Source organism: Mus caroli, chromosome 15 (assembly GCF_900094665.2).
Source record: "Mus caroli chromosome 15, CAROLI_EIJ_v1.1, whole genome shotgun sequence".
Lineage (NCBI taxonomy): Eukaryota > Metazoa > Chordata > Mammalia > Rodentia > Muridae > Mus > Mus caroli.
In genome coordinates this window covers 20,297,993-20,310,705 of record NC_034584.1, presented here as the reverse complement: position 1 = coordinate 20,310,705, position 12,713 = coordinate 20,297,993, and positions in this window count along the sequence as shown.

Below are 12,713 nucleotides of genomic sequence, written 5' to 3'. Positions count from 1 at the left end.
ACTCCACTGTCTGTTGGGGTATACTGATACTGGTTTGAAACTGCCTGTGTCCTCTCACCCATCAGCTCCAGGAAAACATCACATGCCTTTTCACCAGGCAACTTCCAGAAAAACACCACATGTCTGTTCTCAACAAAGCGTTCTCTCACAAAACAGCTTCCAGAAAAAGATCACATGACACAAATGAGTCTCTCATGAAACCAGAAATTCCCACGTTATGCTCAACTTGATAGATAATTACTCATTAAAACTCTCTTCACAAGTGGTTCTAGGTGACATCAAGTTGAGAATTATAACTAGCCAGCACACCAGAAAAGAAAATATTTTACACTGTATGATTTTATTTCAAAAGTCAATGTGTTCTAACTCCATAGATGAACACCTAGGAAAAGTGTGCACCTTACGTAGGGAATGGACACCTCTGAGATAAGGCTTCAGAATTGACCTAAGGGATGAAAATATCTTTCTAGCACCAAGCCATGTCTGGCCTATGGGAAATGATAAATGTAATCTGGGAGTTGAATATTCTACTCATCTTTCATGATATTTAAGCATATCACAGGCTAGAAGCTCAGTGGTGTTATAGAGCAGCTGGGAAGATAGGAGCTTCGAAGAAAACATGACATCATAAAAGGGGGCATCTTATATTCTATGACTGAGAGATAATAACTTCAGCACAATGAAGCAACCAGCTAAGGCAGCTTTTTGATCTAAGTAATATACTTTTAAATTAATGTTTTCTATTGCGTTTCACAATTTTAACAGGGCAAACATTAGTTTTTCCTTATGAACTCATAAAATATACATTTCTCTGACAATTTAAAAAAAACTGCAAAGCTCTTGATAATTACTAAAATACCACTGATTTGATCCTGGTGTTTCTTCTGGGTATTGACTTGTGTCCAGGATTATGAAATGATAATAATGGCAGGAGAGTTTTCTTTAAATGATTCAATTTAATCCAGTATCCTTCATATGAATAGACTAATTCTCTCATTTTATCACTTTCAAAGTGATCCTCAAATAGAATGTCGTAATTCAACAAAACTGAATTTTAGAAAGATAAAGGGAGATAGAATATATGGAATTAAACTGAGAAGTGGAATACCTGACTTAACACTGCCAAATGGAGGCATTGAATTGAAAAGAAGAAGGTAAATAAGAAATAAGGATGCCACAGATGAGCAATGGTGTTCTCTGAGTAGTGTACCTAGGTATATTTAAGATATCATCCACTGAATGGTTGTTCTGAGGGACAAGACTACCTGCTACTTACTTAATTCATTCAGTTCTATCAGATGTAGAATTAAGCTGAATTCCCCAAATATTGTTCTATTATGTCTATTAGTTATACTATATTATATCATATTACACTATATATTGTGGATGAAATTAAACTTAGTACTTATTAGTACAACTTTTTGTATCTTGATGTTTTTTTAAATCAATTTATTTTGTAGCATCCATCCATGTTCACTAATGCAGTTCTATTTCTTCCATTTCAGAATTAAATAGCATTATTTGTTTGATTTTACCTTTATTAATACTCATGCGGATTCCATAAAATTTATGTATTAAAAAACAGCATAATGGGAAGTGTTGCTAAAGACAGCTTACAAAAACTTTAAACCCTGGGATACATGTCCTTATTATTCCTGTTAGGATGATAATATAATGGATTATTACTATAAGGTTTGAGTTACATTGTAAGTCATATGTGGAGACAATTCAAATATTATCTAAAGTTGAAATTCTCATGACTGTGCGATCTGACTAGATAATCAGAAATAGTGAGACTGGCTACTCCCTAAGAGATCTGGCACATGCAGTGGAGGCTTTACTGGTCCTCTATTAACAAAAATCCGTGTTCAGAACAACTTACGATATCATCCATCTCCAGAATCCCTCAAACATACTCCCAAGGAACTATGTATTTTGACCATCAGAAAGGAACCCTGAGGAGATTGCTAGCTGGATTTAATCCAGGTTGTCACTTGGATTTTTATCATGTGCTTCTCTGAAAATGTGATTTCCTATTGTATTTCCATAAGAGTATATTGGTAAACGTAGCTTAGAATGTATTCAGTAAGTGTTCAGTAGGCACAGCTAAATAACTCTTGCAGCCGCAATTATCTCCCAGAATCATTACTAATTGTGAATAAAAGAACAACCACCTGGCCCAGGAGAAAGAAGAGCTCATCACCAAATCATTCATCTCTAAGCCATGCTTCCTTCTCAGTTTCCCAGTATTCTCAGATAGCCCTTTAGTAACTTACTCTCTGCACATAATAGAATAGAATAACAGCATGTTTTCATTAATTATTCACACTGCAAACACACCAGTCCCTTAGCATTACATGATGGCAATATTTTTAAAGTGAGAACTATTAGTGAAGTAATGATAAAATGGCTAATTTTTAAGATACTGTCTCTTTTTGTGTTTCATTTTCTTTAGGTGCCAATGGACTCTTTGAATCATATAGACACGTGGTGAAAAATAATCTAGTCCACATGACTGGATCATCTTCAAATATGTGGCCAATGGTAAAGTGTTCAAAGATCTTTCAGTTGTCTTACAGGTAATAATGAGAGGGGGCAACTAGCTTTACTCTGAAAATCTATATATGCACATGTGTCTTAGTCAGGGTTTCTATTCCAGCACAAAACATCAGGACAAAGAAGCAAGTTGGGGAAGAAAGGGTTTATTCTGCTTACATTTCCACATTGCTGTTCATCACCAAAGGCAGTCAGTACTGGAACTCACACAGGGCAGGAAGCAGGAGCTGATGCAGAGGCCATTGAGAGATGTTACTTACTGGCTTGCTTCCCCTGCCTCCGTCAGCTTGCTCTCTTATAGAACCCAAGACCACCAGCCCAGGGATGGCATCACCTACAATGGGTCTTCCAACCCTTGATCATTAGTTGAGAAATGCCTTACAGCTGAATCTCATGGAGGCATTTCCTTAGCTGAGACTCCTTTCTCTGTGATCACTCCAGCTTGTGTCAAGCTGACACACAAATACAGCCAGTACAACACATAACTAAGCAAAAGAAGAAATTCACATGCATGAACCTCATGTTACCTTTTCTGACACTCCTTGAAAAACAAATATCCCAAGAAGCCAGCTCCTGCACATATTCATGTAAAGATTTTGAAATATCATTAAAGCCTGGCACCTCAGATAGTAAGAAGTTAATTTCCACCCAAGAGGTGAAGTACGCCATTGTTTCTCATTTTCTTTCTGAAGCTGTTTTAGATATTTTGTTTATCATTATTTTATTTGAAAAGTGACAAATTTTTTTGCCAGTCTAAAATGCTGTTCAATACATTTTGCAAGTGACAGGCTTAGCATTTTTGGCTTGACTATTTTTCAGTGATATTGTTGATTATTTTCAATAATAATTTTGCTGATGTGCAGTTAGTATTTCTACAGCAATAAATTTGAAACGAGCCTTAGCAAGTGTAAACATTTGAGAGTTTGAGATTGACTTTAGTAAGCTCAGTGGTGTTTGATTGCTCAGGGCTCCGTTGGCTCTGTCTTTTCCGAGTCATCACAAGAGACCCAAGCAGCCCTGATATCACAAGGAGAGAGCCTAGGATTGTTGGAGACATTGTAAATATTTTGAAGAAATCAACAAGAAATATTTTATGTTTGCTTCATTTGTATTTAAATAATTTTATTAGATAAGTATTTTGGGACCATCTACTAGGCTTATTACAATTCAGATGACTCTGATTTACTCAGTATGGAATGAGCTTGAAGTTTGAAGATGTAAAAACACAGTCACTGCTGTCTTGGTTCTGAGTTCTATAATTCAATTAGCAATGACATCCATCATGTTCTTGTTTGTCTTCGGGTCTGTAGTTCAACATCAGAGGAACTTGAAAAGATGAAATCATTTGTAGTGTGTACACTTCTTGATTTTTTTCTAATTTTAAATATTTAACATTGATATTTTTTTGGGGGGTCTCTTCCCTCCTTTGAACCATGAGTTCTAGGATTAAACACAAGCCATTAGAATTGTAGACACGTGTCTTTACCTGTATGCTACCTCCTTTCAGCCTAGCAAGTCTGGCTGAGACCATCAGCCACTGAGGCATAGCCACCTGCTGTGCTGCTTCTCATCCCTCTTCTTTGATATGCCACTACCTGCCACCTGCCTGAGGCTGAACAGGCTTGCCAAGATCTTCAGGAGCTAACACCAAACTGTGATTATCACTAGTTCCTACTAAAAGGCTGATCTGTCAAATTCAAAGGAATTTTGCATGACTGGGAATGGGCCTCCCTTCTTCTTTATAAAACATGTTTGCTGACATTAAAGTTGAGTCTTGATAAGAATTCAGTCTTGACTCCATTTCTCTCTTTACCCACCTAGATCCCCTCTTTTCTTCCAGGTTCCAAGATGTATCCCAGGTTCGAACCCAGACATGAGAGCCGCAGGCTGGCCCCAACACCTGTAGATCCATTTCTTCAGGCCCTGCCCACTCATTACAGATTGCCCTACTTTTCACCTGTTTCTCAACCTGCCTATGTGATTTCTCAGTTCACCATTGTTTCTGCTTATTTTATGTTCTAAGGGATACCTTCAGCCTCTTCCACAATGCTCATAGCACAACATTGATTGTCCAGTTGTCTGGACACTGGCTTGGCTCTCCTTGTACTTTTCATTTAACTTCCTTTCTTGTGGTTGACAAAACAGAAACCAAACCATAAATGCAAACACTTCTGACTTTGAGTTTCAGGAAAAGGCTTTACTTTGCGTTGAACATAGTTGAAAGAGGAATGGGTCTCCAGTTAAGGTCCAGCAGCAAATTTTAATTTTTGTTCTTGTTTAGTGTCTGTTATGATTTTTAAGGCTTTGAGAAGAAAATAGTTTCTAGATAAACGCTTCCAAGTCTTCCTCCATAGCTTGATGCTGCCCTGGTGACTTAAAATAACTTATATCTATATTTGCTGATTTTTCTTTTAAATATAATATATGTACTGAAAGAAAGATGAAATTTCAAGACCTGTAAGAAATATAAAGTACTCAGAAATTGCTGGTTGTTTGTGAGCCTAGAGGCTGCCCGGGACTGAGAAAAAAGAAAAAAAAAAAAAAACCCGGGTATGTCCCATAGTTAAAACATTCCTGGGAACAGCTTAACCTTAAGGATAAAGAGGAATGTGAGGACATAACAGGGCTATCTGAACTGAGTCAACAACTCACAGAACTCTGACACCCTGCACGTACATGTAATTTTTCTGCTGATGTTTAAATAAGCCAATAGTGTGTCACTATGCTGAATTCCATACCCCTAAGCTCCTTACCCTATAAAAACCCCTAGCTTTTGAGCCTCGTGGCTGACATCCATTATCTCCTGTGTGGGATGCATGTCGGTCCGGAGCTCCGTCATTAAACTACCTCGTGTAATTACATCAGGGCAGTCTATTCATGATTCTTTGGGTGCACGCCGAATCGGGAATTGAGTGGGGGTTTCCCCACAAGGTTCTATCATTTGGAGGTTCCACCGAGATCTGTGTGACACCCAGGAACCCTGAAAGACCCCTTGGAGGTACATTTGTTTGTGTGAGTCTTGTATGTTGTCTAAGTGTCTAAGTGTGGCACCGCTGAATTCGTGTCTTGGTTTTTCAGTTCTGCGATTGTGGGTTTGAGTCCCACCTTGTGTCTTGGTTTTTCAGTTCTGGTATTCTGTATTCTGGCAGTTGCCACTGTGGACTGTGAGGAGGCAGAGAAGACATTCCAAGGGTGACCCTGGAGGAAGTGCCCAGGGTGAGGGACAGTCAGAAAGGTCTGACTGTCATCTGGCAGAGTGAGAAAAATAAGGTGCTTTTTCTGCCAGAAAGGGAGTCGATGTGGAATCCGACCTCCGTCAGGAATTAGCGTTTGGCTGGTTGTACAAGTCCAGGCATGGACGAGTGTGCTTAGATATACTGGTGTTTTTTCTCTGTTGCTGTCTTGTTTTTGTTTGTGGTTTTCATCATGGGACACAGTCACTGTACATTGGAGGTAAAGTGGAATCCCTCCCTGCCTGTCTGTCTGTCCTGTTCACTTGTGTGTCCTCCATTAGACCACCTTCTGATTCTGTTTTGCTTTTGGTTTGTCTGGTTTCAGGTCTGGTTTTGGTCCCAAGGAGTTGACTGATTATCTTGGTTTGGTTTTAGGCTGGTCTCAGGTTCTGAGGGCCTTCCCATGGAGAGAGGTCCATTTGGGTTGGTTGCAGTGACAGTGAGACATGTCAAAACATTGCAGGTCACAACGCTGGAGGATGCTCCAGTGTCAAGCTGGGAAACTGGATCTGAAACAGTCCTTTTCAACCCAGCAGCAGTTAGGGTTCAGTATATGCCTGGAACATATAATGTCAGGCTTCTCTGGAAATCATGTGTAAGATGTGTAAGCCCTGTATTGGTCTTGCTTGTGTTTGTCATTTCTGTGGTACTGTGATTCTATGGTGGTTGCCTGAAAACGGTTTTTGTGTGTGTCTTGTGTGTCTCTTTGTGTTCGGACTTGAACTAACAACTGACAACTGTTTTTGAGTTATGCCCGCTGGAATAAGCCTAAGAATCCTGTCAGATCCCTATGCTGACCACTTCCTTTCAGATCCTCTGCTGCCCTGCCTCCCTCTCCAACTCCAGGGAGCAGCCAGCAGGTCACAGTGGTCCCGCCCATGGCCCTGGAGCCTAGGGAGAAATGAGCTAGAGAAACCCAGAGCAAAAGAGGGGTGGTCCCTGAGAAGTCAGTGGCCCTAGACATTGTGGCTGCTAAAGGGGAGAAAGAGGAGGTTGTGGGAGTGGCCGGCCAAAAGTGCTGCGGGTTCCCTGGCTGCTTCTCATTCCTCTGTCCCCTGCTTGTTAACAGAAAAAGTGCTTTCACTTTGAGATATCAATGGCCCTGTGCAGCCAGCTGTGAGAGCTGCACTCCCTTCCCTGCCCCACATGTTTTCTCTTCTCAGGCGACCCGCCCTGAGCTGCTGGCAGCTGTTCCAAGCTCCAGTGAGGAAGGCATCCACCCACTTGGGGCTTCTGTCCAAGGTAAGGAGTACCTTCGAGTCTAACTGCCAGGCTCTGATGGGGGTCTCGTCTCTGTGGGACTAGAAAGTGCCCCACCAATCTGACTGAGGTAACAGGAAGTTACAGAAGTTAAGAGAAAGACAGGGTAAGTTGGTAAGAAAGTTAGCATAAGTCGATAAGAAAGTGCAGAGCAAGAGAAGAGGTCTGCAAAGAAGAGCTAAGAGCAAAGCTTCAGCAGACTCAGGAGAGAAAAATAGAGATGAAGGAGATTAGAGGGGTCTGAGATGAGAGAGATACTCTAAATGAAAAATATTTAGTGGAAGAAACAGTAAATAAGAGACAGACAAGAAGAAGAATTAAGGAAACATGAGGCTGACAAAGACAGAGACCAGAGTCAGAGTCAGAGAAGTGCTGTGAGAAAGAAAGATAAACCAGGGTAGAGGTGAACTATGAGAGGAGATAAGTGACAGGATATAGATGTGATAATTAGATAACATCCAAAGGAAGCAAAGACAAGGAGGAGGAACAAAAGATATATATATATAGAGAGAGAACATTATATGAGATCTCCATTACAGTTAGGAAACAGGAGCAAAGAGAGGTAAATAACAAAGACTAGAACCTAGCAAAATGGCACATACTAATAATGCTAGCACTTAGAAATGATCTGTAAGAAAAAGGGTGCCAGGGAATTAAAAAGAGATAAGAGAAAAGAGAAAAACTTAAATGAAATGCTGGCCACAAGAGTCAGGAAAACTAGAAAACTTAGATAGTACCTGGCAACAAAAGAAAGCTTTTGGCTAAAGATCAACGTGTTTACTGTAAAGAAAAAGGGCACTGGGTGAGAGACTGCCCCAACAAAATGCCCCTCATGACCAAACACTTCACCTGTTCGTGGCTAAAAGTAAAGAGATAACAAAAGGGGTGCTAACACAGAAGCCAAGTCCTTAGAAGAGGCCGGTGGCCTACCTGTCAAAGAAGCTAGAAAAGAGACTGTGTTTCATATTCCCCCACCAACCAGTGCAAAACAAGTTAGAAAAGCTCCTGGGCACTGCGGGCTTTTGCAGATTGTGGATTTCAGGTTTTGCTAAATTAAAGAGATAAACAGCCCTGCTTATAGAGAAATAAAGAACAACAGGCCTTGGATGCCATTAAGACTGCCCTAATATCGTCCCCAGCTTTGGGACTCCTAGATGTGACTGAGAACAAAGGTATTGCTAAAGAGGTTCTTACTCAGAGATTGGTACCCTGGAAAAGACCTGTATCATACTTGTAAGAAATTAGACCTGGTGGCTGTAGGATGGCCTGCTTGTCTGCACATAGTGGCTTCTGGTCAAGGACACAGATAAATTGACTCTGAGACAAAACTTGGCACATGCCCTAGAAAGTGTGGTTCAGCAGCGCCCCCCCCCCAACCGATGGCTGACTAATGTTCTTGAAAACATTATCCAACTGTTCCCCTGACCGATAGACACATTATCAGAGCTTTTTGTTGACTGAACGAGTAACCTTCGCTCCCTCTGCTATCCTCAATCTCAATAACCTACTGCCTGAGACTTCACCTACTCATCACTGTGCTGACATTCTGGCAGAAGAAACTGATACTCAAAATGATCTGAAGGATCAGATCAGCCTTGGCCTGAGAGTTCGAGCTGGTACACGGATGGAAGTAGCCTCGCAGTTGAAGGTAGGTGGAAGGCAGGGACAGCAGTGCAGTGGTAGACAGAAAGCAAGTGATCTAGGCCAGCAGCCTCCCTGAAGGGACATCTGCCCAGAAAGCTGAACTTGTGGCTTTGATACAAGCTCTATAAATGGCAAAAGAGAAGTCTACACTGACAGCAGGTATGCTTTTGCCACTGTACGGAGCAATATACAGACAAAGAGGGCTGTTGACATCTGCAGAGAAAGACCTAAGATGCTGTGGCTAAAAGAAATCAGATGACAAATCTAACCATCAAACAGGCATCCCAAAGAGCAATCATCCTGACAGTCTGAAGACTATCAAGTTATAGACAAATTAAGACTGGTAAAAAACCAACCAACCAACCAAACAAAAACCCTGTATAGAATAGTAGAAACTGAAGAAAGAAAACTAGTCCTCCCATGGGAAGACAGACCGGACATCTACTGGAAAATAGACTTTACTGAGAAAATTATGTGTATGAATACCTTCTTGTTTTTGTGAACGTTCTCAAGATGGATAGAAGCTTTTCCCTGTAAAAATGAGACTGTTCAGATAGTCATCAAGAAGATTATTAAAGAAAAATTTTCCAAGGTTTGGAGTGCCAAAAGCAATAGTGTCAGATAATGGGCCTTTGTTGCCCAGAAAAGTCAGTGTGTGACCAAGTATTTGGAGGTCAAATGAAAATTACATTGTGTGTACAGACCTCAGAGCTCAGGACAGATAGAAAGAATAAATAGAACTCTAAAAGAGGCCTTGACAAAACTAACCATGGAGACTGGCATAGACTTGGTGCTCCTTCCCCCTGCCCTATTTAGAACTGGAAATACTCCCTCTTGCTTAAGTCTTACTCTTTTTGAGATCCTTTATGGGGCTCCCATGCCCATCACTGTCTTAAATGATGTGTTTAAACCTACATGTTGTTGTAATAATAATCTGTATGCTAAGTTAAAAGGGCTTGCAGGTGATACAGAAAAAGTCTGGTCAACAGCCGAGACAGTGAACGAGCTGGGTGCCCCAAGGACATCTCACCAGTTCCAGCCAGATATCTGATCTACGTGCACCTACATCATGCCCAGACCCTCAAGCCTCGCTAAAAGGGCCCCTGCCTAGTTCTGTTTACTATCCCTTCTTATTCTATTTTTGTTACAGCTTATGGTCCCCCAGCATCAATACCTTCCTATAGTTAAGATAGAAAAAGAGTATGATTTCTATTCTCCACATAGAGATATAGACTTCTGAAATTCTAAGATTAGAATTACTTAGTAGAAGAAGAGGGGAATGAAAGAAAGATGAAATTTCAAGACCTGTAAGTCATATAAAGTACTCAGAAATTGCTGGTTGTTTATGAGCCTAGAGGCTGCCTGGGACTGAGAAAAAAGAAAAACAAACCCGGGTATGTCCCATAGTGAAAACATTCCTGGGAACAGCTTAATCTTAAAGATAAAGAGGAATGTGAAGACATAAGAGGGCTATCTGAACTGAGTCAACAACTCACAGAACTCTGACATCCTGAATGTACATGTAATTTTTCTGCTGATGTTTAAATAAGCCAATAGTGTGTCACTATGCTGAATTCCGCACCCCTAAGCTCCTTACCCCATAAAACCCCCTAGCTTTTGAGCCTCGTGGCTGACATCCTTTATCTCCTGTGTGGGATGCACGTCGGTCTGGAGCTCCGTTATTAAACTACCTTGGGTAGTTACATCAGGCCGGTCTATTCATGATTCCTTGGGTGCACGCCGAATCAGCAATTGAGTGGGGGTTTCCCCACTAGTTTCTATCAGTATCTGCCATGTGTTAACTAGGATTATTTTATGCTAATAATTTTGTACTTTATTGTGTTTTTTTTCACATGAACTTGTGTGTTGTTTGACTGTGTGTATGTGTGTGTGTGTGTGTGTGTGAGAGAGAGAGAGAGGGGGGGGGAGAGAACAAGAGCATGTGTGTAACGTACATGTGCATGCTTGCAGAGGCATGAGACTGAGGTCAGGAGTCTTGCTCCATCACTCTCTATCCTATTTGAGAGGCAAGTTTCCCAACTGAAACAAGAGCTTCCCATTAGTGCCTGCTGAGTAGTAGAATTATATGTGGGTGACAGTGCCACCCAATAGTTATATGTATGTGGCTTCTGGACCAATGAACTTGATCTTCATGTTTTCAAGTATTTTACCCAAGGAATCACCCTCCTGGCCCCTTGCTGCACAAAATCTTTGAAAGACAATAACTTCTGCAAAATAAGAGGCCAGTGCATTGGGAAGCTGACGTTTCATAATAGTTTTCTGAACTATGTGATTTATTTCAAATTTTATGTGAGGTGCATATATTAATATCTACACAAAAAAATAGAAGGCACATACTACCAGCCTTGATTTTTATGAGGATAATCGCTTTAATGTATTTTTTTATGTTTACAATCACGGACGATGTAATTAATAGTCTGACTGGATAAGTTGAAATTCAATATATCCCACAAATGATTATTGCATTTGTTGTGCTCCAGGAACCCTTAACTCTCAAGAGTTGGCATTCATTAAATCTGTTCTTCTCACAAATTCTGTTGATTGTCTATGCAAATTATGAGAATAAAGCTTTGCACAGAGTTGTTAGCCATGCATGTTTTATGACACTATTAATGCATCTTTGTGCATCTAAAATGGTACATTGGCCAAAAAAAATGATTCACTACTGTGTGTCTTACAAACTGAGACTAATTATTTAACTGAGTGGATTAGAATCTGCTAGGCTTCTGGGAGCATATCCTGAATTGTTTTCATGCCTTTCTAATTTTATTATGATAAATTTTATGCAAACAAACGACCTTAAAACAGCACATCTCAATTTATATGTAATTATGAGCATGCTCAATTTCTTGATATATAAATTGGGATTAATAAAAAGGCTAAACAACATGTTGTACTTTTATGGGACACATTTTTGTCGCATTAACATAAAACTGAGTTGTGGACTTGCAGATTATTCAACATTTTATCAAATGAAGTTTTATGTTCCTGTACTCATTATAGAAATGTGAAGAGTCACCTTCTGTCTCTTGTGAATGTACCTCAGGGAAGAGGTAATAAATTTCACTTAGTCACTTGCAGAGCTATTAGCAAGTTTTCATGGTACTCACAGGTAGACCAGTCTTGAATTTTGAAGTAGTGAAATCCATTGTAGTTGCTCCAATGCAAATATAATTATATTTTTTATACTTTCTGAACAATGTGCCTCCTAGATTTAGAAATGTTAAACTTGAATATTCTTATATGTAAAGAAGTTTTAACATTGATAAGACTTGAAAGGAAAAGTTTATGTTCCTTTCAGGGAGCTCCTCTGCAAATGTGTGTGCGATATATGACCTATTTAAAGGGAATGGTTACACCCTGAGTTTCAGTGACACAAAGGTTACAAGCTTATGTCTGTTGCTTTAAGTTCTTATTTAATTAGTGTTTTTGTTCCTCATTTTTGTGCTGTGGTTATTTTGTTACATAAGTAAGAGATCAAACTACAGAAATACAGTACTCTGACATATAGTTTATTGAGTTTCATAGTAAATTGCATCTGATACAAAGTTTAAAGCTATGTTTAAATGATAAATTCTGAGGATTCGACATCAAGTTCAGCTTGTAGATGGGAAGCAAGCCCTACTTTCTGTAAATCCAGCTCACTGGCCCAATTTTTAAACATCACTTTAAATCATAATATTCTAATCCTAAATCCATAGGTTCATGGTCTTTTCATAATATAAACTACATGTGTTGTAGTATGGAGTTCCAGTCTTTTATCAGTCCAAAAATATTCAGAAGTCCAAAATTGAAATCTCCTCTGGGATTGGAGGAAAACTCTCAATTTTGAAAACCATAAAACAAAAAATGTAAAGTACACATTTTGAATATACAACTGTTTAGAATAAATACTTCTATTCCCACATGAAGGAATATGATACAAAATAGGAAATATCAGGTCAGGGCAAGACATGAACTGAGCATAAATAATACCAGCTTCTTTATCTTTATGTCTAA